Here is a 23087-nt window from a genome sequence, read left to right as displayed (position 1 = left end):
TATAACGAACAGGAGCATGGATAAGGGACTTCCTTGGGTAACACCCCTTTTTATTTCAATTTTTTTTGTCAGTTGACAGTTAACGGAGATTTGTGCAGTAACACCCATAGCCATGTTCTTGATGATGTCGATGGTTTTTGGCAGGAAGTCCATTCGGCGCATTATCTCTATCAGGTATTTGTGATTAATTTGATCAAATGCCTTATGGAAGTCTATGAAAAGCAGTCCACATTTTATGTTACTAGCCTGCACTAGCGCAATGACATCGCGATACAAAGCCGCAGTTTGTAAAATCGTTCTTCTAAAAGCACAAGTCTGCTGTTGGCCTATGATGTCAGCAGTGCATGGTGTAAAGCGCTTGTTAATTACTCGAGCTATAATTTTATAATCTGAATTTAAAAGCGAAATCGGCCGTAGGTTGTTTATTTTTTTGCAGCCTCTGTTCTTCGGGATCAACACGATTTTGCATTGTTTGAACTCTGCAGTCACTGGCTTTCCTTGTAAGACTTCATTGACAATTTCGGTGAACTTTTCTCCTATTAGGGTCCAAAATCGTTTATAGAATTCAATGGGCAATCCGTCAGGTCCTGGAGATTTTCTAGCAGGGGAGCTGCACACGATTTCTAATACATCTTCCTTGGTGATGTCCGAAGAAATGTTCTCATCATCATCTCGCGATATTCGTGGAAGATATGTACCAAAGAGCTAATCGTATTCTTCTTCGTTTGTTTCCCTTGACGCATACATACTTTCATAGTACGCTGAGATCTCTTTAATTATTTCCTTCTGGGTGGTGATTATGGTACCATCATCTATTTGAAGTTCATCCATGAAACTACTTCTATTCTTGGCGTGTCTGACAAGGTGGTACAATGCAGCAGTCTCATTTTCAGTGACTGACTTTGCTTTGGATTTTATTTTAATTCCCTCCAGTTCCTTACGTTTCAGACTTATTAACTTTGCTTTTATTTTCTTGATGTCTTTTAATCTTGTAGGAATTGCATCTGTCTGATCGTAGAGGTCCCTGAGCACGCTGTAGTAGAATTCTACAGTCTGTTTCCTTTCTCTGGCCGTATCTATACTAAAAGATATTAAAACTTTCCTTAGCTTCGGTTTCGCTCGTTGTGTCCACCATTCTATCACACTTGGAAAGTTGTTCAGTGAACGGAGACACATTTCCCAAGCTCTGGTTAGGGCATCTTGTAAGTCTTCTTCTGATAATAACGATATATTTAGATTCCACTGGCTTCTTACTCTTCGGGTGGGTTGTGGTGATAAATTTACGCAGGTCAACAACGCACTGTGATCGGAAAAACTAACGGGAACAGTTTCTGTTTTTACTTTATCTGCTAAATTTTCCGATACGTAAATTCTGTCAATTCTACTACAGGAATTCGCAACAATATGAGTGAAGTTCACCATTGTTTGGTATTTTATTTCCCACGTATCTTTTAATTTTAAATCAACAAGATGTCTCAAGTCAGTTGCGTAATTGAAGTTGGGGATTTGATCCTTTCGACTCAATACACAATTAAAATCTCCCCCTATTATAAGTTGGAGGGGGTTTTTCCTCAGTAAATAAATTACGCTTTCATTAAAGAATGTGGCTCTTGCAGCTCTATTACTGCTGCCAGAAGGAGCATATAAATTGACTATAGTAACTCCTGCTACATTTATTCCAATACCTCGCCCCGATTCTAATTTATCAACGTCATGTACGGGGATGCCTTCTCTAACTAAAATGGCCGTGCCAACATTCGTTTCAGTGGAAATATTGTAAAAATCAACGTAATTGGAAAAATTAATAATTGTGGGAATACCACTTCCTGTAGGAGAGAAATATCCGTCGCAGACTTATACAGAAACTGTTTCAGAGCAGCTATTTTAACATCCGACTGTATCCTATTAATGTTTAACGTGGTAATCGTATATGACTGTAACATAGGGGAGTGACCTTTTTCCCGCTAGTCTATCATTTCATGCCACTCCATGCCGGATATTTCCTGAGAATCTGACTGGAGACCACCGTCACGGTTTGCATTAGAACCTTTCTTTTTACTTTTCTTGCAGTTTGCATTGACACTAGCCTTCACCGAATGTCTGCTCCGCCCACCCCCTGAGCAGTTTTCCACCGAGAGCGGTGTCGGTGGATCTGAGGGGCAGTCGTGTGCCACTATCTCATCTGCCAAAGGCGGCGCAGAAGCAGTTTGCAAACATTCTTCCAATGCCCCATCACTTCTATGTACACTTTCGTTTACTGTTTGTATGTTATTGCTGTAAAACTCCGCTTCTTCGTCTTGGTATTTGGGCTGTGACGTCGCCTGTTGTTGACAATCACTCGCTACCTCATCATGTTTGCTTTCAGTTGCATCCGCGAGTGAATCTGTCTGCATTGATTGACGTACGGGTACTGCAGCGCTGGGTTGTTGCGTCACCAAGAGCAGCGCATTGCCATCTACTGGCGCGTCCAGCGCTACAGAATGGGACTCTGATGTCACTTAGACCTGTTCGGGTGATGGTAGCGTATTCGATTTGTCTACTGATGTACTTGACACAGAGTTCGAATCTATCCTGACAATATTGTCTGAAACAGTTTCCAGTACTGTTTTCTGAATGTCACCTACAGCTTTCAGCGACAGGTTGATATCTTCTTCATCTGTGCTACTGCCGTCACAAGTTCGACGTCTCTTGTTAGTAGCTACACTACTTTTTCCAGCCGGATTGTCTACAGTGTCTTTCCTGAGAAATGGTGGAAATGCTTCAAGAGTATTTTGTGGCCTGTCGTCTACATTCCCCGAAATGCTGGAAACTTCACCACCCGTCATCTGATTTTCAGTCACAAGATCAGCCAATGTTAACCTTTTACGCTGTTGTAAATTATTCTGCAATATAAACACCTTTTTTGGACAGTTTTGCCGGAGATGCTCACTTTCATTACATATGACAAGTCAAAGTCTGTCCATTGTATATAACGTGCGCTTTGTAGCCATAAACCAAAATATGAGATGGAATGTTTTGTTTGACTTGCATATCGACAGAACGAACACCACTAAAGCATTGCAATCTATGCTGGCTTGACCATCGTTCATTACGAATTTGCCTGATGTCACCGTATTTAGATAATGCGTCTTTTAAGTAGCAGTTTTCTACCTCAGGGGGCAAATTAAATACTCTGACTTGTTTATAATCAACATCAGCATTTGAAATGGTAACTGTACTCACCGAATTATCGCGATGGCGGAATTCAGCTTTTCCTTCAAATTTCTGCAAAATCCGTTCCAGCACCAACGGGGAAAGCAGCTTCACAAAAAAGCAGTATTGCTCCAAGTCATAATAAGCAGTGTGCGTCTGATCCGAAGTAATGCCAATAACGTCAACGATCCAGTCATGAATTTCTAGTGAACTTGGCTGAACATTACGGGTTGCTTTGTCAAATCCAAATCTTAGGGTAAGCTTTCTGGGAAACATTGTTGCCATATCAGCAGTTAACAGCTCGCGAAAACAAGGAAACTAAAATGCTGCATCACCACAATCACAAGCTTACACAACACTGTTACGCAGTCATGAAATCCAAACAGAAGCGCCACAGCGCGTCCGCTCAGGACGACGGCAAAAGCCGATGTTCTGGTCCCAGATAAAAGAAACTTTTGTGTAATTGCATGTCAGAAGGGTATGAACGATAATGGACACCGCTCAAAGTATAACTGTCTGTAATACAACTATATTTTTAAATTATTTCACAATGCGAAACAAACTGCGATCTCTGTTTACGTTACTAAGCAGAGATACTCGGAAAATTTTAGTTTTATTTATCATTTCTGGTTCGGATTAACATGCGACCCTCAGTTGCCAGTCCGAAATGTTCCTAATACTCATCTTCTTCTGTTATTAGGTAATGTAAACTTAATCCTTTTAACAAGATAACTGCGTTCCTTTTCGTGCATACTGTTTGGTGTCATGAAGTACGCAGGTCTTATTGCGTTAGCAGAGGTTCTGCAGATGTGTGCTGACTTCTGTCTCATGTACATTTTATACATCCTTAACTCATAATGCTTCGGTCTCAAAAGCATTAAAACGACGAAAGACTGACGTGACAAACGCCGGAATTCTGCGTTCTGAATGGTTAAAATTTACATTCTGATACTTTTTAACGTATATAAACTATTTTTACAATACTGAAAGAAATGTATCGCTTCATTACAAAGGGATCTTTGATATGTCAAAAAGCGAATTTTTTACCTTTTTTGTAATTTGATGTAGATCTTACTTTTAGTTTTGTTTCTGGTCTGTTTGTTAAAACTGAGATTTAGTCGTTAAATGTTTCTTTTTACATTTATGTGGAGAACAATATTAGGAATTAAAGCCCGTAGAACTACTCAGAATTTAGGAAAGACGGAAAGTAACTTTGTCTATAATTTAATTATGAGAGAAGGGTCAATTCTAGTGCAAGCAGCTGAACTGATATTCGACCTCTATCTACTGGTACATTACATCTACAGTATACATTTACATAAAAAGCAAAGCGCATTACGAAAAATATTATTCCGGTACCGGGAATCGAACCCGAGCCTCCTGGGTGAGAGCCAGGTATCCTAGCCACTAGACCATACCGGACACATGTTAATTTCCTTCTTTCACGAGCAACAATATCACAGTCTTCTGTCGTCCATGCATATACAGCTTTAAATTTGGTAGCAACGCTCTGGTCTGTTTTTCGGTGTAGCGTACAACTCACCACAGGCGTGTAATTATATACGGACTTCCGCTAATACGACCTTCGTTCGTTGCCACGCCACCACAAACGCTCCAAGTTTATCAGTCCATCATTTCGCTTTCTTATTGGTTGATTTTTAGACTTTCAAGTTTGTTTTCGTAATTTCGTTTCATAGTTTGCAGAAGTTCGTTTCATCACATTGCGCTTCTGATTAAGCCTCCTAATGTGTATTGCTCTCTATGAATCATTGTGAATATGTTGCTCTTTTCTGATTGCGTTCTTCTTGCATCCGTAGTTTTCGGTGGGGAAAAAGATTCCATATTTGTTGTTTGGTATAAAAGAGAAGACGCTTTAACTGTATGGTGTTCTGCAATTGCGTACGAATCTGTGTGTGAAATGCTCTGTTTAGATGCACTGAGTGCACTACTCGTATTCTACGTTACTTTTGTTTGCATCTGTTCTCTGTACTTTGGCGCATTTAATGAAGAACTCCATGTTAGCAGGCTTCGACAGTATTCGTATTCAACTTTGTTACATCTTGTTACCGAATAAGTACGTATTTCTGCTTCGAATGGTGTTGCTCCTTGGCACTGCGTACCATGCATTTCGCAGTGCCTTGCAGACTACGGGTGTAGATGAGTATGCAAATGATAAAAATGCGACGGCAGTTAAGCAAACTGTTTCACATGATATAAACAGATACTACAAAACAGTACCTACATTTTAGCAGAAGATAATGAAAATTTCGGTGACCTATATTAAATGCCAGAATATAAAAACGGTTGTGAATGAAAATAACGTGGAGTATGAGCAATACTCATACAGTGTATTAAAACTAGCAGACTAGTAAGAAGTAACAAATATACCTGGGTCCACAGTATACCATGCGACGACACCAGCTTCCGTTTCACATGAAACAAACAAATGTGGAATTATTTACCCCACGCGGTTTTACAATGAGTGCAATATATTTACATTGCAATTGATAGAGTATAATACACACAAGATGTTTGTAATCAGGGATATAGTTTCCACTCGATAACAGCCACATGGTCGAAATTGTAATATTTGGTTTTCCAAATAAATACTCTTTACATCCAGACTACCAGACCCACCCATAAAAAAAATAAAAATAAAAAAAATAAAAAATGCAATAGTAGTGAGTCGCCAACAAATAAACAAGGAAAAATAGTAACAAATTTCTTGCGGATTCCAGGTCACATGTATCCTAATAAAATAGTAGAGAACTTGGTGAAGCGAACAATCTCCTTCAGTGAACTCGTAAAAACGAGACACCTCCGTATCAAGAAATGCTGAGCTTAATCAATGAAAAGTCGAGAAACGACTGGCAGAAGAAATGGGATTCGACCAAGGTTTCGAAAAGAGTACACTACAGGCAGCTGTAGCCCAAAATACCGTTATCCCCTTGGATTACTGATTGGAACAGGAGCAGACAATTCATAACACGCGCATGCGCTTAAGGTGACTTTGGAACGCCCAATCCCGACAATGTTAAATTCAGTAACTTGGCTTCCCTGTACTTCCGGAACCACTGTAGCCCTTGACATGAAACTTTCGCAGGACATTAAACTGTATGTTCTGAGTCTAATCAACTAAATTACACAGTTAAAATTTTGTATAATTTTTTGTGCATTATCCTAAATAATTTTAATGATACATAGCATTATGTTCTTTTTTTGGTTCAGTAGACTCAGAATATGTCTGTTATTACTGCTTGAAAATTTGAATACTCTACTTGAAGTGGCTTCTGAGATTAGGGAAAAAAGCAACTGGTAATGTAAATTTTCAGGAACGGCTCCTGAAGTTACACAAGACTTACTCACTTAATATATGCTTAATTTTTTTTTATTTTTAGACTCTCAGAAGCACCCTGCACCATACTGTGTATCATCCTCCTGATCTTTTTCCAAGTTTTTTCTTCTTTCTGGACTCCTTAGCTGCCAACTGTGCTGCTGTCTTCATTACAACAAAAACATTTTTTGGTAAGCGAGTCCACATAAGACTGACAACTCATTGGGATTTTTAGTCTGACCACGCCGACACTTCTTCAGTAATTCAGGATTTGCCAGGCCTATGTAAATAGATTTTATGATATCCGTGACGACTGCTGGGATGGAATGTTTATGGCTTTTTTTTTTTTTTGTTATGGTTTTAGGGCGCAATACTGCTACAGTCATTAGCGCCCGGTCTGTCACTTACGAGAAAACGAAACTGGAAACCAGCAACAACGGGAGCAAAACTCAGAAAAGTGGGGAAACCAAAAACAGAAGGAAAGCTTAAAAAACCATTACAGAAGGGGGATTGTTGGTCCCCAGAAAGAGCTTCAAATTACTGACGTCATCTCACTAGCACTAATGAACTCGAGAACGCGATCAGGTGATCGCGTGTCATCTGCTAAAATGGAAGATATATCAGGCGACAGCTGTAGATGGGTGCGTAACTGAGTAAAATAGGGGCACTCGAGTAAAAGGTGTCTCACCGTCCACAGTTGGGAGCAGTGGGGACAGAGTGGGGGAGGATCGCCACTTAAAAGATGTCGATGGCTAAAGAGACAGTGCCCTATCTGGAGTCTAGTTAAAATTACCTCGTCCCGACGACGAGTTCGGAAGGAAGAGGTCCAAGCACAAGGAAGAGCTTTCACATCCTGCAATTTATTATTGGGAAGTGTCGACCAATGTGCGTGCCATAAAAGAGCAACACGACGACATACAACACTCTGTAGATCGGCGAAGGGAATCATGCGGATAGCTGGCCGAAGAAGAGAGACTGCAGCTATATCGGCCGCCTCATTTCCACAGATACCAACATGCCCTGGGATCCAGAGGAACGCCACAGAGACGCCCCCCAAGTGGGGCAAGTGGAGGCAGTCCTGAATCCGGTGGACCAGAGGGTGGACAGGGTAGAGAGCTTGGAGACTGAGGAGAGATCTGAGAGAGTCTGAGCAGGTAACACTGTATCCGCCGATGGCGACGGATGTATTGGACAGCGTAAAGCTCCGCAGTATAAACTGAACACTGGTCGGGAAGCCGAAATTGATTTGGGGCGTCGCCAACAATATAGGCACTCCCTACACCTAACGATGTTTTCGAGCCATCAGCGTAAATAAATGTGGCTTCCTTCATTTGTGCACATAGAGCAGCAAATGCCCGACGATAAACAAGAGAAGGGGTACCATCCTTGGGAAACCAGCCAAGGCGGTGCTGTTCCCCAAGTTGTCAAGAAGGTTTTAGGAAAGCAGAAGGAAAGAGAATGGAGCAGTTGACGGAAGCGGACTCCCGGTGGTAGTAGGGAGGAAGGGCGGCCAGCATACCCTAAATCCACGGAGGCGTCGAAAAAAATGTCATGGGCCGGATTTGCAGGTATGGAAGACAGATGGCTAGCATAACGACTCAGAAGGACAGCTCGCCGATTGGACAGAGGAGGTTCAGCAGTCTCAGCATAAAGGCTTTCCACAGGGCTGGTGTAAAAAGCTCCAGACACTAAACGTAATCCACGGTGGTGGATAGAGTCAAGACGACGAAGAATAGACGGCCGAGCAGAGGAGTAAACTATTCTTCCATAGTCCAATTTCGAGCGCACTAAGGCGCGATAGAGGCGGAGAAGGACCACTCGGTCCGCTCCCCAGGAGGTACCATTCAGGACACGGAGGGTGTTGAGGGATCGCAGACAGCGAGCCGAAAGATAGGAAACGTGGGAGGACCAGCACAGTTTTCTGTCAAACGTAAGACCCAAGAATTTAGCGACATCCGCGAACTGAAGGTTGACAGGGCCTAGATGTAAGGAAGGCGGAACAAACTCCGTACGACGCCAAAAATTAACACAAACGGTCTTACTGGGAGAAACGCGGAAGCCGGTTTCGATGCTCCAATAGTGGAGGCGATCGAGACATCCTTGAAGACGTCGTTCAAGAAGGCTGGTCCTTTGAGAGCTGTAATAGATCGCAAAATCGTCCACAAAGAGGGAGCCCGAGACATCAGGAAGGAGACAATCCGTAACTGGATTTATGGCAATGGAAAACAGTACAACACTTAGCACGGAGCCCTGGGGTACCCCGTTTTCTTGGGAGAAAGTACGGGAGAGAGTAGTGTTCACCCGCGCTCGAAATGTGCGCTCTGCCATAAATTCGCGAAGGAAAAGGGGCAGCCGACCTCGAAAGCCCCAAGAGAACAGTGTGCGGAGGATGCCTGTCCTCCTAAAGGTATCGTATGCTCTCTCCAGATCAAAAAATATCGCTACTGTTTCGCGTTTCCGGAGAAAATTGTTCGTGATATAAGTGGAGAGAGCAACAAGATCGTCAACTGCAGAACGATGCTTTCGGAAACCGCATTGGGCATGTGTTAAAAGACTGCGGGACTCCAGCCACCAGGCTAAATGGCAATTCAACATACGCTCCAAAACCTTACATACACTACTCGTGAGAGAAATGGGGCGATAGCCAGAGGAGAGATGTTTGTCCTTTCCAGGTTTCGGAACAGGAACGACGATAGCTCCCCGCCATCGTCTGGGAAAAGTACTGTCGGTCCAAATTCGATTATAAAGGCGAAGGAGATAGCGGAGACTATGGTATGATAAATGCAGCAACATTTGGATGTGGATACCATCCGGTCCTGGGGCGGAAGAGCGAGAAGAAGAGAGTGCGTGTTGGAGTTCCCGCATGGAGAAAACAGTATTATAGCTTTCGCGATTTTGAGAGGAGAAGGAAAGAGGTTGCACTTCCGCTGCACGTTTCTTCGGGAGAAACGCTGGTGGGTAATTTGAAGAGCTCGAAATCTCAGGACTGGGGAGAAACTAGGCGCTCAAGAGAACCGCCGAATCCGACTCCAAATTTCCGAGGAGGCAGTGAAGGTGTTAAATGAGCTAGTAAAGAAGTCCCAGCTTGCCTTCTTGCTATAGCGGATGACGCGACAGCATCGCGCACGGAACTGCTTATAGCGGATACAGTTGGCCAAAGTAGGATGGTGTCTGAAAACGTGAAGAGCACGTCGCCGCTCACGTATTGCGTCATGGCATGCCTCGTTCCACCAAGGAACTGGGGGGCGCCGGGGCAATTCGGAGGTGCGAGGTATTGAACGTTCCGCAGCTGTAAGAATAACTTCTGTAATATGAGTGACCTCATCGTCGACGCCAGGAAAGTGACGGTCATCGAATGTCGCTAGAGACTAAAAATGTGTCCAATCGGCTTGGGCAAACTTCCAGCATCTCGGGCGCATATATGGTAGTTGTGGCTGCAATCTAAGGACACATGGAAAGTGGTCACTCGAGAGTGTATCAAGGGCGAACCATTCGAAGCGCCGAGCGAGCGGAACAGTACCGTCCGAAAGGTCCAAATGAGAGAAATTTGTTGTGGAGGCAGACAAAAACGTAGGGCCCCCAGTGTTGAGGCAAACAAGATCCGCTTGGTGGAAGACGTCTATCAATAGTGAGCCGTGCGCACAAGGATGCGGAGATCCCCAAAGCGGGTGGTGGGCATTGAAGTCCACAACCAGCAAATAGGCAGGCGGAAGCTGACCAAGAAGCTGAAGGAGATCAGCTCATGTCAGTGGTGTGGACGATGGAATGTATACAGTACAAAGACAAAAGGTATATCCAGAAAGGGAAAGACGGACAGCGACAGCTTGGAAGGAAGTGTTTAAGGGGATTGGGTGATAATGGAGAGCATCATGGAGAAGAATCATGAGTCCTCCATGTGCTGGAGTGCCTTCAACAGAGGGGAGATTAAAGCGGACTGACTGAAAATGGGGGAAAACAGAGCAGTCGTGGGGACGCTGCTTTGTTTCCTGAAGACAGAAGATGACCGGCGAATAGGATCGTAAGAGGATCGACAATTCATCCCGATTGGCTCGAATGCCGCAGATATTCCAATGGATAATGGACATAGGGTGGACAGAAAATGGAGGAATGTGACCAAGGCTGCCCTCAACTCAACGACTGCTCAGAGCTTGCGACCGACAGCGTGAAACGGCATTCAGCCTAAGGCAGAAGATCCTGATCCATAGGTTGTTCGGTAGCAGCTCCTGCCACTAGCGACCAGCCGGTTGATCGGCCGCCAGCAGTGCGCCTCGGCCACACAGAAGACAGCCGAGGGCGGTTACCGCCAGGCGGTGCTGTAGATGAGCCACGCCGTGGCGGAGAAGGAGAGGAATAGGGTTTCTTATCAGCCTTTTTGGAAACAGAGCGTTGAGATGAAGGAGGAATCGATGGTTGTGAAGTTGGGGTACGTAAAAAAACTTCACGAGTAGGCTCTTTTTTGGAAGTCCGGGTTTCTGATTTTGGGGCTCGAGATTTAGCAGAACCCGATGAAGGGTGAGCCATAGAGTGAGCAGGTGAGAGTGGGGAGGTCAAATGGGCGATCTTTGCGCTGGCCGATCAGACGACCGTGGCACTAAAGGTGAGATCACATGTCTGCGTGGCTGCCTCCTTTGTTGGCCGAGGAGAGGCAAGGACAGTGCTGTATTTACCTGCGTGAGACACAGTGGGCTTACGACTGGCGAGTAACTTTCGAGCAGCAAAGGTCGACACCTTTACCTTCACTCCGATTTCCTGAATGAGCCGTTAGTCTTTAAAAATGGGGCAATCTCTAGAGGAAGCAGCGTGGTCACCCATACAGTTGATGCAACGAGGGGATGGAGGTGGACAAACACCCTCATGGGCATCCTCGACACACCCAACGCATTTGGCCGGATTGGAACAGGACTGGCTGGTACGATTGAACCGCTGACACCGATAGCAACAGGTTGGGTTCAGGATGTGAGGGTGAACGGAAATTCTCTCATAGCCCGCTTTTATGTTCAATGGGAGTTGAACTCTGTCAAATGTCAAGAAGACAGTACGGGTTGGAACAATGTTTGTGTCAACCCTTTTCGTGACTCTGTGAACAGCCGTGACGCCCTGGTCAGAAGATAGTTTTGAATGTCCTCGTCGGACAATCCGTCGAGAGAGCGTGTATAAACGACCCCATATGAGCAATTTAAGGTGCGGTGCGATTCCACCCGGACAAGGAAGGTGTGCAGCAGTGAAGCACGCATTGATTTTTGTGCCTGGAGGGCACTGACTGTTTCTAACAACAAGGTGCCATTTCGTAAACGGGAACAAGCCTTTACAGGATCTGCAATCGCGTCGACACCTTTCTGAATAATAAAAAGGTTGACCGTGGAGAAGTCGTGACGTTCGTCAGACCGAGAAACAACAAGGAACTGTGGCAACGATGGAAGAACTGTCCGTGGCAGAGACTCATTGAACTTACGCTTGTGAGCAGACATGATGATGAGGAAACCATTGCGGAAGTATCCCCCATGATTACAGGCGTCTCCGATGGCGCGCTCCTTCCTTGTGGGGGCCCTTGCTGAGGGCACTCCCGCCTTAGGTGATTGTTCACGGACGGAGGGACCAATCGGCACTTTCGGGTAATCACCCTTCCCTGTTCCTGGCCATTACCAGGGGGTATGTACGTGACCTACCTGTCTACCCGGGGCGGGGAATTACGCGTTACCCCGTCACCGACTACTGCGTGGGTCGGCCTTCACACACGCACAGGGAGGAAAAAAGAGAAAGGGAAAAACAAAGAAAAGGAAAGGAAAGAAGAGAGGTCTCAAACGCCGCAGCGGAGAAAAGGGCAAAGAGAAGAGTTAAGGAAAACAAGGACAAAGACTTGCCAGCAGAGAAACCGAAGAAGAGACTGTTTTATATTTTCGAGCGTCTGTCTGCGGACGTAGGCACAAAACATGCTCCCAGAGGGGGAGAAAGGGAAGGAAAGAGGCGGAGGTGAGGGGTGGGCGAAGATGGGGGAAAGGAAAAGATGGGGGATGCGGAAAAGGAAGGTATGCAGCCCAGAAAGAAAGGAGAGCCACATTAGCTCTGTGGTGTCACCGCTAGACACCACACTTGCTAGGTGGTAACTTAAATCGGCCGCGGTCCTGTAGTACATGTCGGACCCGCGTGTCGCCACTGTGTATTCGCAAACGTAGCGCCACCACAGGGCAGGTCACAAGACAAGGACTTGACCTCGCCCCAGTTGTACGGACGACATAGCTTGCGACTAGACCTACCTAGTATTCCTCTCATTTGCCGAGAGACAGATTAAATAGCCTTCAGCTAGTCCGTCGCTACTACCTAGCAAGGCGCCATGTGTATCATTGCTAATTGCTTACTACTATGCAAGAGATGTATTTCAACAAGAACAAGACTACATTAAAGTTAAGTATATTAAAATCTCTCTTCTTTTCTTTATAGTTTTCATCCAGTCTCCTGTTTCAGAATTTACGCCCGTCTGCGTTAGTTTCGCGTGCACCTAGCCACTCATTGTGTCGAGACCTTAGGGAATCGACACAACAATATTTTGGCGACGAGGATGGGATGCCGCGCCCACGTTGCAGTCTTTGTGTTCTATTTGCTCTAATTTGCTTGTGTCATGGCTTCGCCGCAATCTCCAGATGTACTGTCCGAATTTTTTCGCTTGCAGAATCAGCAGACGCAGGCGTTATTGGAAGCCCTTGGACAGCTCGTCCAGGGTCAACGTGCGCTGCAAACCGATGCGGCGGCAGCCGCTTCATCGCTACCGCAGCCACACAACGCTGTCGCACCGCCATTTCGGCCCTTTGAGGCCACAACCGAAAGCTGGACTGAGTGGGCCGATCAGTTCAACTTCCACCTCACTGCTTATGGAATTCAAGGTAAAGAGCGGCAGCCGTTTTTGCTTTCTTGTGTCGGTGTGTCTACCTACCGGGTGATAGTGAAATTGTTTCCCCGACGCGACGTAGCAACTCTGACCTACGAGGAAATTTTGTCGGCTTTAGATGCCTATTTCAAAGAAACAGTTAATGTAGTTGCCAAACGGTATACGTTTTTTCGTACAAAACGTACGGCCGGTCAGACTAACAGGGAGTGGGTAGCAACTTTGCAAGGCCTTACTAGAGACTGCGCGTTTGCCTGTGAATGTGGCCTCCCATATTCAGATACTATGGTGCGTGATGCAATTGCACAGAACGTTTCTGATGTTCGCATAAGGGAACAGATTTTGAAGCTAGTTAATCCCTCCCTGCAACAAGTGATAGACATATTGGACAGGCAAGACACACTTGACTTTGCTCAGGAATCATTTGAAACTTCGCCAGCAGTGTGTCACATTAATCGGCCCGCCGGGCCCGCTGCACGGGACGCTAAGCGGCCCTCGCGCCCGACTTCGCTGCGGCCGCCTAGGTTGCAACCACGTGCGCCGCGTAAGAAAGCAAATGCAGTGAAATCTTGCCCGCGGTGTGCAACTAGACATTCGCGTGAAAATTGCCCGTCACGCCAAGCTATTTGCTTTTACTGTCAAAAGAAAGGACATGTACAAAGTGTTTGCCAGAAAAAGTTAAGATCAGACAATCACACAAATTCCAGGCCCTTTGCTTCGCGCCGGAATCGAATCCAGGACAATCAGGCTCGTGGACCTTCGCCCATGGACATTAATGTAGTTCATTCCCACCCGTCCAGTGACACTTTAGCTAACAGTAACTGTGTTCGTCCCACCCAACGTGTGCGTCGACGTCGCCGGAAATCCCGTAAAGTTGCAAGTGCTTCTGGACCTGTATCAATTCAAATTGCACGAGACAGTCGCTCTTGTCGTCAACAAGACAATAAACTTTTTGTGGACTTAGACTTTGCAGGAAAAGTGATACCATTCCAGCTCGATACCGGAGCTGCAGTTTCCTTGCTCAATCACGACACGTACAAACAACTGGGCGCCCCGCCATTGCGTGCCGCAAATGTTACGTTAACTAGTTACTCAGGACAGCACATACCTGTGTTCGGACAGTGCAGCCTTATTGCAACATACAAGGGACAGACAAAACTTGTGTCATTTTATGTTCTTCGTTCCTCTAGTGCCGTGAACTTGTTTGGTTTAGATTTGTTTCAATTGTTTAATATGTCTATAGTAAATCAGGTCCTATCAGTGAATCAGACTGTGCCTTCCGCCAGTGTTTCTAGTCTTTGTGACGAATTTGCAGACATTTTTGCACCGGGCCTTGGTTGCGCTAAGAACTATGAAGCGCATTTGGAACTGAACGACAACGCGCAACCGAAATTTTTTCAGAGCGCGCAATGTTCCCCACGCATTGCGTGATGAGGTCGCACGAACATTGCACGAATTAGAATCTCAAGGTGTCATTGAACGTGTGCAGGCTTCTCTCTGGGCCTCACCCTTAGTCATTTTGCCAAAACCTTCCGGAAAACTGAGACTTTGCGTGGACTTCAAGGCAACTGTGAATCCACAACTAGTGACTGCTACTTTTCCTTGCCCCGCCCGGAAGATCTTTTTGACAAACTGTGCCCGGGAAAATATTTTTCAAAATTGGACCTAGCAGATGCGTACTTGCAAATACCTGTGGACGACGACTCCCAGCGCGTCTTGGTGGTTAACACGCATCTTGGCTTGTATCGCTTCAAACGACTGCCATTCGGGTGTGCATCCGCCCCTGCTTTATTTCAGCAATATTTACAAACTATTTGTGCGTCGGTCCCTACTGCTGCGAACTATCTGGACGATATTGTGATCTCAGGAAAGACAGAAGCCGAACATTTGCAGAATCTCCGGACATTATTTCAGGTCTTGCGTCAGAATGGTCTTCGCTTGAGGAAGGACAAATGTGTGTTTTTTGCTCGTGACTTACCGTACCTGGGGCATGTCATAAATGCCCAAGGAATACATCCGAGTCCAGAGCACCTTCGTGCCATTCAGGACTTGCCGTCACCGCAGAACTTAAAACAGCTACAGAGTGTGCTGGGTAAGGTAAATTATTATCACCGATTTGTGCGCAATGCTTCTTCCATTTCAGCTCCGCTTCATCGCTTACGCCGTAAAGGTGTTCCGTTCGTCTGGACGACGGAATGCGAACGCGCCTTTCGCCAGTTGAAATCGGCGTTACTTTCAAATACTTGCCTTACGCCATTCGATCCCCGAAAACCCCTTTTGTTGATGGTAGATGCATCGGATTTCGGGATCGGTGCTGTGCTTGCGCACAAGGATGGCTCGCATGATCGCCCTATTGCCTTTGCGTCCAAATTGCTCTCATCTGCGCAAAGAAATTATTCACAAATAGAGAAAGAAGCTTTAGCTCTCGTGTTTGGTGTTACCAAGTTCCATGACTTCTTGTATGGTCGTCACTTTACCATCATCACGGACCACAAACCGTTGACATCACTTTTTCATCCGAACAAGCCTGTACCTCCACGTACAGCGCAGAAATTCATTCGCTGGTCACTTTTTCTCTCGCAGTACCGCTACGACATCTTGTATCGGTCCACTGCTAAGCACGGCAACGCTGATGCGTTGTCCCGTTTGCCTGTTGCTGAGGATAAAGCATTCGATTCTTCCGAACTTGCTTGCATGTTCATTGATTCGGACGCCGATGACGTGGTCGCATCGTTTCCGATTGATTTTCGTCGTGTAGCTACTGCCACAGCTGCTGACCCTGTCCTTGCTTCCGTTTTGCGTTTTGTTGCTACGCAATGGCCCTTGTCAAAGTCACGGATCGAGGATCCTTTGGTTCGCCGTTTTTTTGCTCACAAGGAGAGACTTTTTGTCCGACGTGGTGTTTTGTTGTTGCGTTCCGATAATGATCAATCCCGAGTCGTGGTCCCACGTTCGTTACAGTCCTCTGTCTTACGGCTTCTTCACCAAGGACATTGGGGTATAGTGCGAACGAAACAACTTGCTCGACAGCACTGTACTTGGTTCGGCATCGATGCTGCGATTACGAATATGTGCTCCTCTTGCGTGGCGTGTGCCGAACAACAATCCGCACCGCCGCGGAAATTCTTTGCTTGGCCGAAAGCCACTTCCCCTTGGCAACGCTTGCACATCGATTTTGCTGGTCCATTCTGGAATGCTCGATGGTTGGTTGTGGTCGATGCTTTCAGTAATTTTCCTTTTGTTGTCCGGATGTCTTCCACGACGTCTTCTGCCACCATCCAAGCCTTGTCTGCTATCTTTTGCATTGAGGGTCTTCCGCAGACTATTGTTTCCGACAATGGCCCACAATTCATGTCCGCAGAATTTCAGTCGTTCTGCAAGGCCAATGGTATTCAACATCTGACGTCCGCGCCGTTTTCGCCTCAGTCAAACGGTGCCGCTGAACGCTTGGTCCGGACTTTCAAGTCGCAGATGTTGAAGTTGAAAGAGTCGCATTCTCGGGAGGACGCTTTGTTGCTCTTTTTGTCCTCATATCGCTCTCAGCCCCGCGATGGTCGCTCGCCGGCTGAATTGCTCCATGGTCGTCCTCATCGAACTTTGATGTCTTTGCTGCATCCGCCACATCAGGTTCCTGTGCAGCGGCAGATTCCTGTTTTTGCTCCTGGCGACGTTGTCTATTATCGCAACTATCGCGGTTCACAGCGTTGGCTCGCAGGGCGCATTCTTCGCTGCCTCGGCCGCGCGATGTATTTGGTTTTGGGGGCCTCTGGTGAGGTGCGTCGGCATCTCAATCAGCTGCGCCTCTGTCGTCGCCTGGGTTCTGCCGCTCCCCGTCTGCTTTCAGCGACGGAGCCGTCAGGTCAGCGCCCTGGGGACCCATCTACTGGCTCGCCTCATCCCCAGGTGTTACCGACGCTGCCTTCCATTTTGCCTCATGGCGTCGCGCCGCCGCAGCCGCCGCCGGCGCCGCCAGCAGCGGACGCTTCGCTGCAGCCGCCTCGCGCCTCCCTGGGTCACGCGCCGCCGCTTGCTTCCCGTGACAGGCCGTCCTCCGCCATGGACCTCTTGCCCGCTCCGGACCAGATGTCGTCTTCGCCCGTCGGGTGCTCCGACCACATGGAGGTCGACCCTTCTGTCTCATTACGTGCGCATACACCTCATGTTGACGTGCACCCTGGACTAGGTTTGCAGGCGTTTCCTAGCTCCCCTCGGACCGAATGGCCGGGTGCGGGTGGCACAGCCTCGCCTGTTGTTAGGCTCCCCACCTCATCGCATACGTCAACATGGGGTCCTCCCCACGGCGGGCGGAAGCCTTATCTCACGACCGTTCGCCGATTTGCGGGGGAGGAATGTGGTGTCACCGCTAGACACCACACTTGCTAGGTGGTAACTTAAATCGGCCGCGGTCCTGTAGTACATGTCGGACCCGCGTGTCGCCACTGTGTATTCGCAAACGTAGCGCCACCACAGGGCAGGTCACAAGACAAGGACTTGACCTCGCCCCAGTTGTACGGACGACATAGCTTGCGACTAGACCTACCTAGTATTCCTCTCATTTGCCGAGAGACAGATTAAATAGCCTTCAGCTAGTCCGTCGCTACTACCTAGCAAGGCGCCATGTGTATCATTGCTAATTGCTTACTACTATGCAAGAGATGTATTTCAACAAGAACAAGACTACATTAAAGTTAAGTATATTAAAATCTCTCTTCTTTTCTTTATAGTTTTCATCCAGTCTCCTGTTTCAGAATTTACGCCCGTCTGCGTTAGTTTCGCGTGCACCTAGCCACTCATTGTGTCGAGACCTTAGGGAATCGACACAACAAGCTCGGGGTCCCGTGCTCGCTACGCACGTATCCACAAAAGAGTTGTGGATCCCCTGGGGGAATGTGTTTATGGCTGTATGAACGGTTTGAGTACTGGACACTGCAGTAATTGCACAATGAATCAGGTCCAGGTGTGTATTGGTTTTTCATCAGCTGACAGTCTGTAGAAGAAGGAAGCCCATACTGCCTGCTTCACTTTCAACAGATCCTCATAACACACAAATCCACAGCCTTCTATATAAAAAACTGCATGTTTTATTAGATCTTGAAATAACGCACGTAAAAATTAAGTTTTCAACCAGTTTAGATTATATTTTTTAAAAATGGAATAAACTACTTCCCTTGTGAGTTTATAAGTGATTACACACACACACATTTTTATTCCGAAAATCGCAAATTTTACGATGAGATAAAAATCCGAAAATGTGAAAAAAAAATTTTTTCCGTTCTAACTCCCCTTGTTGTTGTTGTGGTCTTCAGTCCTGAGACTGGTTTGATGCAGCTCTCCATGCTAATCTATCCTATGCAAGCTCCTTCGTCTCCCAGTACCAACTGCAACCTACATCCTTCTGAATCTGCTTAGTGTATTCATCTCTTGGTCTACCTCTACGATTTTTACCCTCCACGCTGCCCTCCAATGCTAAATTTGTGATCCCTTGATGCCTCAGGACATATCCTACCAACCGATCCCTTCTTCTAGTCAAGTTGTGCCACAAACTGCTCTTCTCCCCAATCCTATTCAATACCTCCTCATTAGTTATATGATCTACCCATCTAATCTTCAGCATTCTTCTGTAGCACCATATTTCGAAAGCTTCTATTCTCTTCTTGTCCAAACTGGTTATCGTCCATGTTTCACTTCCATACATGGCTACACTCCATACAAATACTTTCAGAAACGACTTCCTGACACTTAAATCTATACTCGATGTTAACAAATTTCTCTTATTCAGAAACGATTTCCTTCCAATTGCCAGTCTACATTTTATATCCTCTCTACTTCGACCATCATCAGTTATTTTACTCCCTAAATAGCAAAACTCCTTTACTACTTTAAGTGTCTCATTTCCTAATCTCATTCCCTCAGCATCACCCGATTTAATTTGACTACATTCCATTATCCTCATTTTGCTTTCGTTGTTCATCTTATATCCTCCTTTCAAGACACTGTCCATTCCGTTCAACTGCTCTTCCAAGTGCTTTGCTGTCTCTGACAGAATTACAATGTAATCGGCGAACCTCAAAGTTTTTATTTCTTCTCCATGGATTTTAATACCTACTCCGAACTTTTCTTTTGTTTCCTTTACTGCTTGCTCAATATACAGATTGAATAACATCGGGGAGAGGCTACAACCCTGTCTTACTCCCTTCCCAACCACTGCTTCCCTTTCATGTCCCTTGACTCTTATAACTGCCATCTAGTTTCTGAACAAATTGTAAATAGCCTTTCACTCCCTGTATTTTACCTCTGCCACCTTTAGAATTTGAAAGAGAGTATTCCAGTCAACATTGTCAAAAACTTTCTCTAAGTCTACAAATGCTAGAAACGTAGGTTTGCCTTTCCTTAATACTCCTTCTAAGATAAGTTGTAAGGTCAGTATTGCCTCACGTGTTCCAACATCGTGGCAAATTTCAAACCCACCTGTTCGACACAGGGCCAAAGCAGTCATCAACAGGGGGGCTAGGTCGATGCCACAACACATTCCATTGTTGCCAGATGTATTCAAGATGGTGGTGATGATGTCATCAAAGATGGCGGCTTGTGGACTTGGCAACAGCACATGGCATCATTCTAGATGGCGACCATCACGTCATTCAAGATGGCGGATTTTGGCGGGAAGATAAACCGAACCTCCCCCAGAAAAATGGCGGGAATGAAAGGGCAATTCCACTAACCTTAGTCACCCGACCGCCACCTCCTCCTTTGGATTGGTGGGAAGTTCAAATTCCATCAGGGTAATGCTACAGACCAGATACCTCTACTAACCTACGAAAATGGGGGAAAATAGGTCACTTGGGCTAGCTCCACTAACCTAAGTCACCCAGTCGCAACATCCTTGGGAATGGTGGGAAGAGGACTCAACCTGTGCTGGACGTAAGCCTTTATTTTGCATGCACTATTTATTTATGTAATTTGATGCAGTACTGCCATCCAGTGTGTTCTCCACGAGGTCCGGAGTTCAACTGACCTAGTACACACTACTGCCACCAGAGAGCTGGTGTGAAACCTCCCTGCGGGCCGGCGAAGAGCTTAATGCCGAACGACACTGCAGAAATCCATTTCTGAATAGCACAAGCTGCTTTCTCCCTAGCAATTCTAATGGACCATGCGTGATGTATGGCTGACGCATCGCCACGTAGCTACATACTATCGCAAGTGCATCTAGCAATGTTCTCAATGTGTCTCAGAAATACTTAACATGTGCTTTCGTAGGAGTTTTCTCGATGTCTCAGCTTGTATGCACGGAAATTCTTGTTCTAACAGAATCTGTTTACAAAAATAGCGCTGAAAAACATCGAATGCAGTCTTCCTAGCAGTCCTAACGTGATACCCCATCCATTACATGTTACCCTTCCTGCATTCAACACACACAAACATTCCCACCACTACGTAGAGACTCCTGTATCCCAGCACATAGGCTGTCTTGTGAATGAATGAAGCATATGATTGGCTCTTATCGAATTTACCCGCCGAATTACTGATGCTGCCGGTATCAAAGAACCATCCCCATTTTCTTTCTTTCTGCAGACCAGACTTTCAGCGGGAAAAAAAAAATTCCGCAGATCGCTATATTGCACCGACAATTAAACCATGCAAAGTGCCCCTACATATCGTCAAATACGTAAAGACTCTTACCCAATTCCACAGCTCTCCCACTGAGGGCAGGAGCTTTAATATTAGAGCGCAAAACTGATCTCCAACCCAGCAATATATCACAGTGTACCATGTCAATGACGTAAACATACAATTCCTATCCTGCGCCATACAAAATCACCCCTTTTACATCATTCGTACAAATACCGCAGAGACAGACAGCTCAGTACACGTACTCGTGGCACTAAATATGTCAATGCGAGGTTGGCAGCCATCCACTACCGATGGGTGACCAGAGCGCTCTCAGCGGGCCCAAGTCACTCTCAGAACTGTTCTACAAATTCGGGCCTGCTTCCCCTTGACACAAATGCATTACTGTTTCTGGTCTGGACCTGCTTGCCTGCTAGCTTTTCTACACCCATCTCCAGACTCTGGGATTACAAGAATATATGTATTTTCGCATGGTTTGCCATAATATTGTACTATTTTTGCAGTACTTCTAGATATCAAGCACACAGCAGTGGCCTACCGATCGCTCGCGCAACGTAATTTCACAGATACAGACTGCAGATTCTATAACATCCACCAGATAAAGATTATGAAATATAAAAGCTCAACTAACTTCATCCGATAGAGAACAAGCTAAGATTTTTAACACATCTCTCTCCTCCCATATATCGAAACCATATACCGCATGCAGGCAGGCATCAAGCACGTGACGATCCTATTAAATATACAAGTATTGATCAACTGCACAGACCAGTTTAAAGTTCCATCACCAGTACTGTAGGATGATGATGGTATCCCATTGACTATACTGTAAGTCGCAATAGCTGATGGCTCTGTGTTCCGTTTTGACTGATTCCTCATACTGCACTCTTGTACGCTATCACTGTTTCGGTGCTAGAAATCCCCAGAAGGTGTCACCCATCTACAAAACTCTTTCCCCAACTCAAACAAGCGTTGTCAGTCAATCATGATATGGTAACCAACAGCCTGTCAGTGGATGGATGGGATGGAAAAGGCACCACCAATGTACTGTAATAACAAGCATCACAGTTGATAGCGTGAACAATTTTAGCAATTTTACAGTAATTTCAACACCAGGCAATGATGTGACAGCATGTTTCCCCAATTTCAGTAGGCTATCGTAGCTAAACTGCCCCTTCTCTACTTTCCGAGTATCATTGCGAATGTAGATAGATGACTGTGCAGTACATCCATTCACTGTTAATTCTCGAACACACACATCATCAAAGGTTACTAGACAGTGCTCTACACATTTCTAACACCTCGAGCATGGTGCATAATTTATTATCTATCTCTATGCGGATGGGAATCAGAGAGCATTCTCGCAGTCTTAGGATAAAATTAGCGACTGAAATGCCTCGCTGCAATGTCTTTGACCGGCCCACCCTGCAGCACCGTTACCGATTTAATCAGCAGCTGACCAGAAATAGACGGCTACAGTCCACATCTTGTGACTGGAGATTGCCTAGTCCTCACTCATCCAAGTGCACAAGATTTCTCCAGACACACCCATGTCAAGGTGGTTAGCACCCCTTGTTGTTGTTGTTGTTGTTGTTGTTGTTGTTGTTGTTGTTGTCTTCAGGCCTGAGACTGGTTTGATGCAGCTCTCCATGCTACTCTATCCTGTGCAAGCTTCTTCATCTCCCAGTACCTACTGCAACCTACATCCTTCTGAATCTGCTTGGTGTATTCATCTCTTGGCCTCCCTCTACGATTTTTACCCTCCACACTGCCCTCCAATACTAAATTGGTGATCCCTCGATGTCTCAGAACATGTCCTACCAACCGATCCCTTCTTCTAGTCAAGTTGTGCCACAAACTTCTCTTCTCCCCAACCCTATTCAACACCTCCTCATTGGTTATGTGATCTACCCATCTAATCTTCAGCATTCTTCTGTAGCACCATATTTCGAAAGCTTCTATTCTCTTCTTGTCTAAACTATTTATCATCCATGTTTCACTTCCATACATGGCTACACTCCATACAAATACTTTCAGAAATGACTTCCC

General features: G+C 45.8%; 1 non-coding gene across 1 annotated transcript; it reads right to left on the bottom strand.

Moving 5' to 3' along the window:
* Window positions 1-4542: 4542 nt before the first annotated feature.
* On the bottom strand, window positions 4543-4614 carry Trnae-cuc (transfer RNA glutamic acid (anticodon CUC)). Its single transcript has one exon. It is a non-coding gene; the product is annotated as a tRNA-Glu (tRNA).
* Window positions 4615-23087: the final 18473 nt, after the last annotated feature.

The sequence above is a fragment of the Schistocerca nitens genome, chromosome 4 (genome assembly GCF_023898315.1).
Source record: "Schistocerca nitens isolate TAMUIC-IGC-003100 chromosome 4, iqSchNite1.1, whole genome shotgun sequence".
Classification (NCBI taxonomy): Eukaryota; Metazoa; Arthropoda; class Insecta; order Orthoptera; family Acrididae; genus Schistocerca; species Schistocerca nitens.
This window is presented reverse-complemented; position numbering and strand designations above follow the sequence as displayed.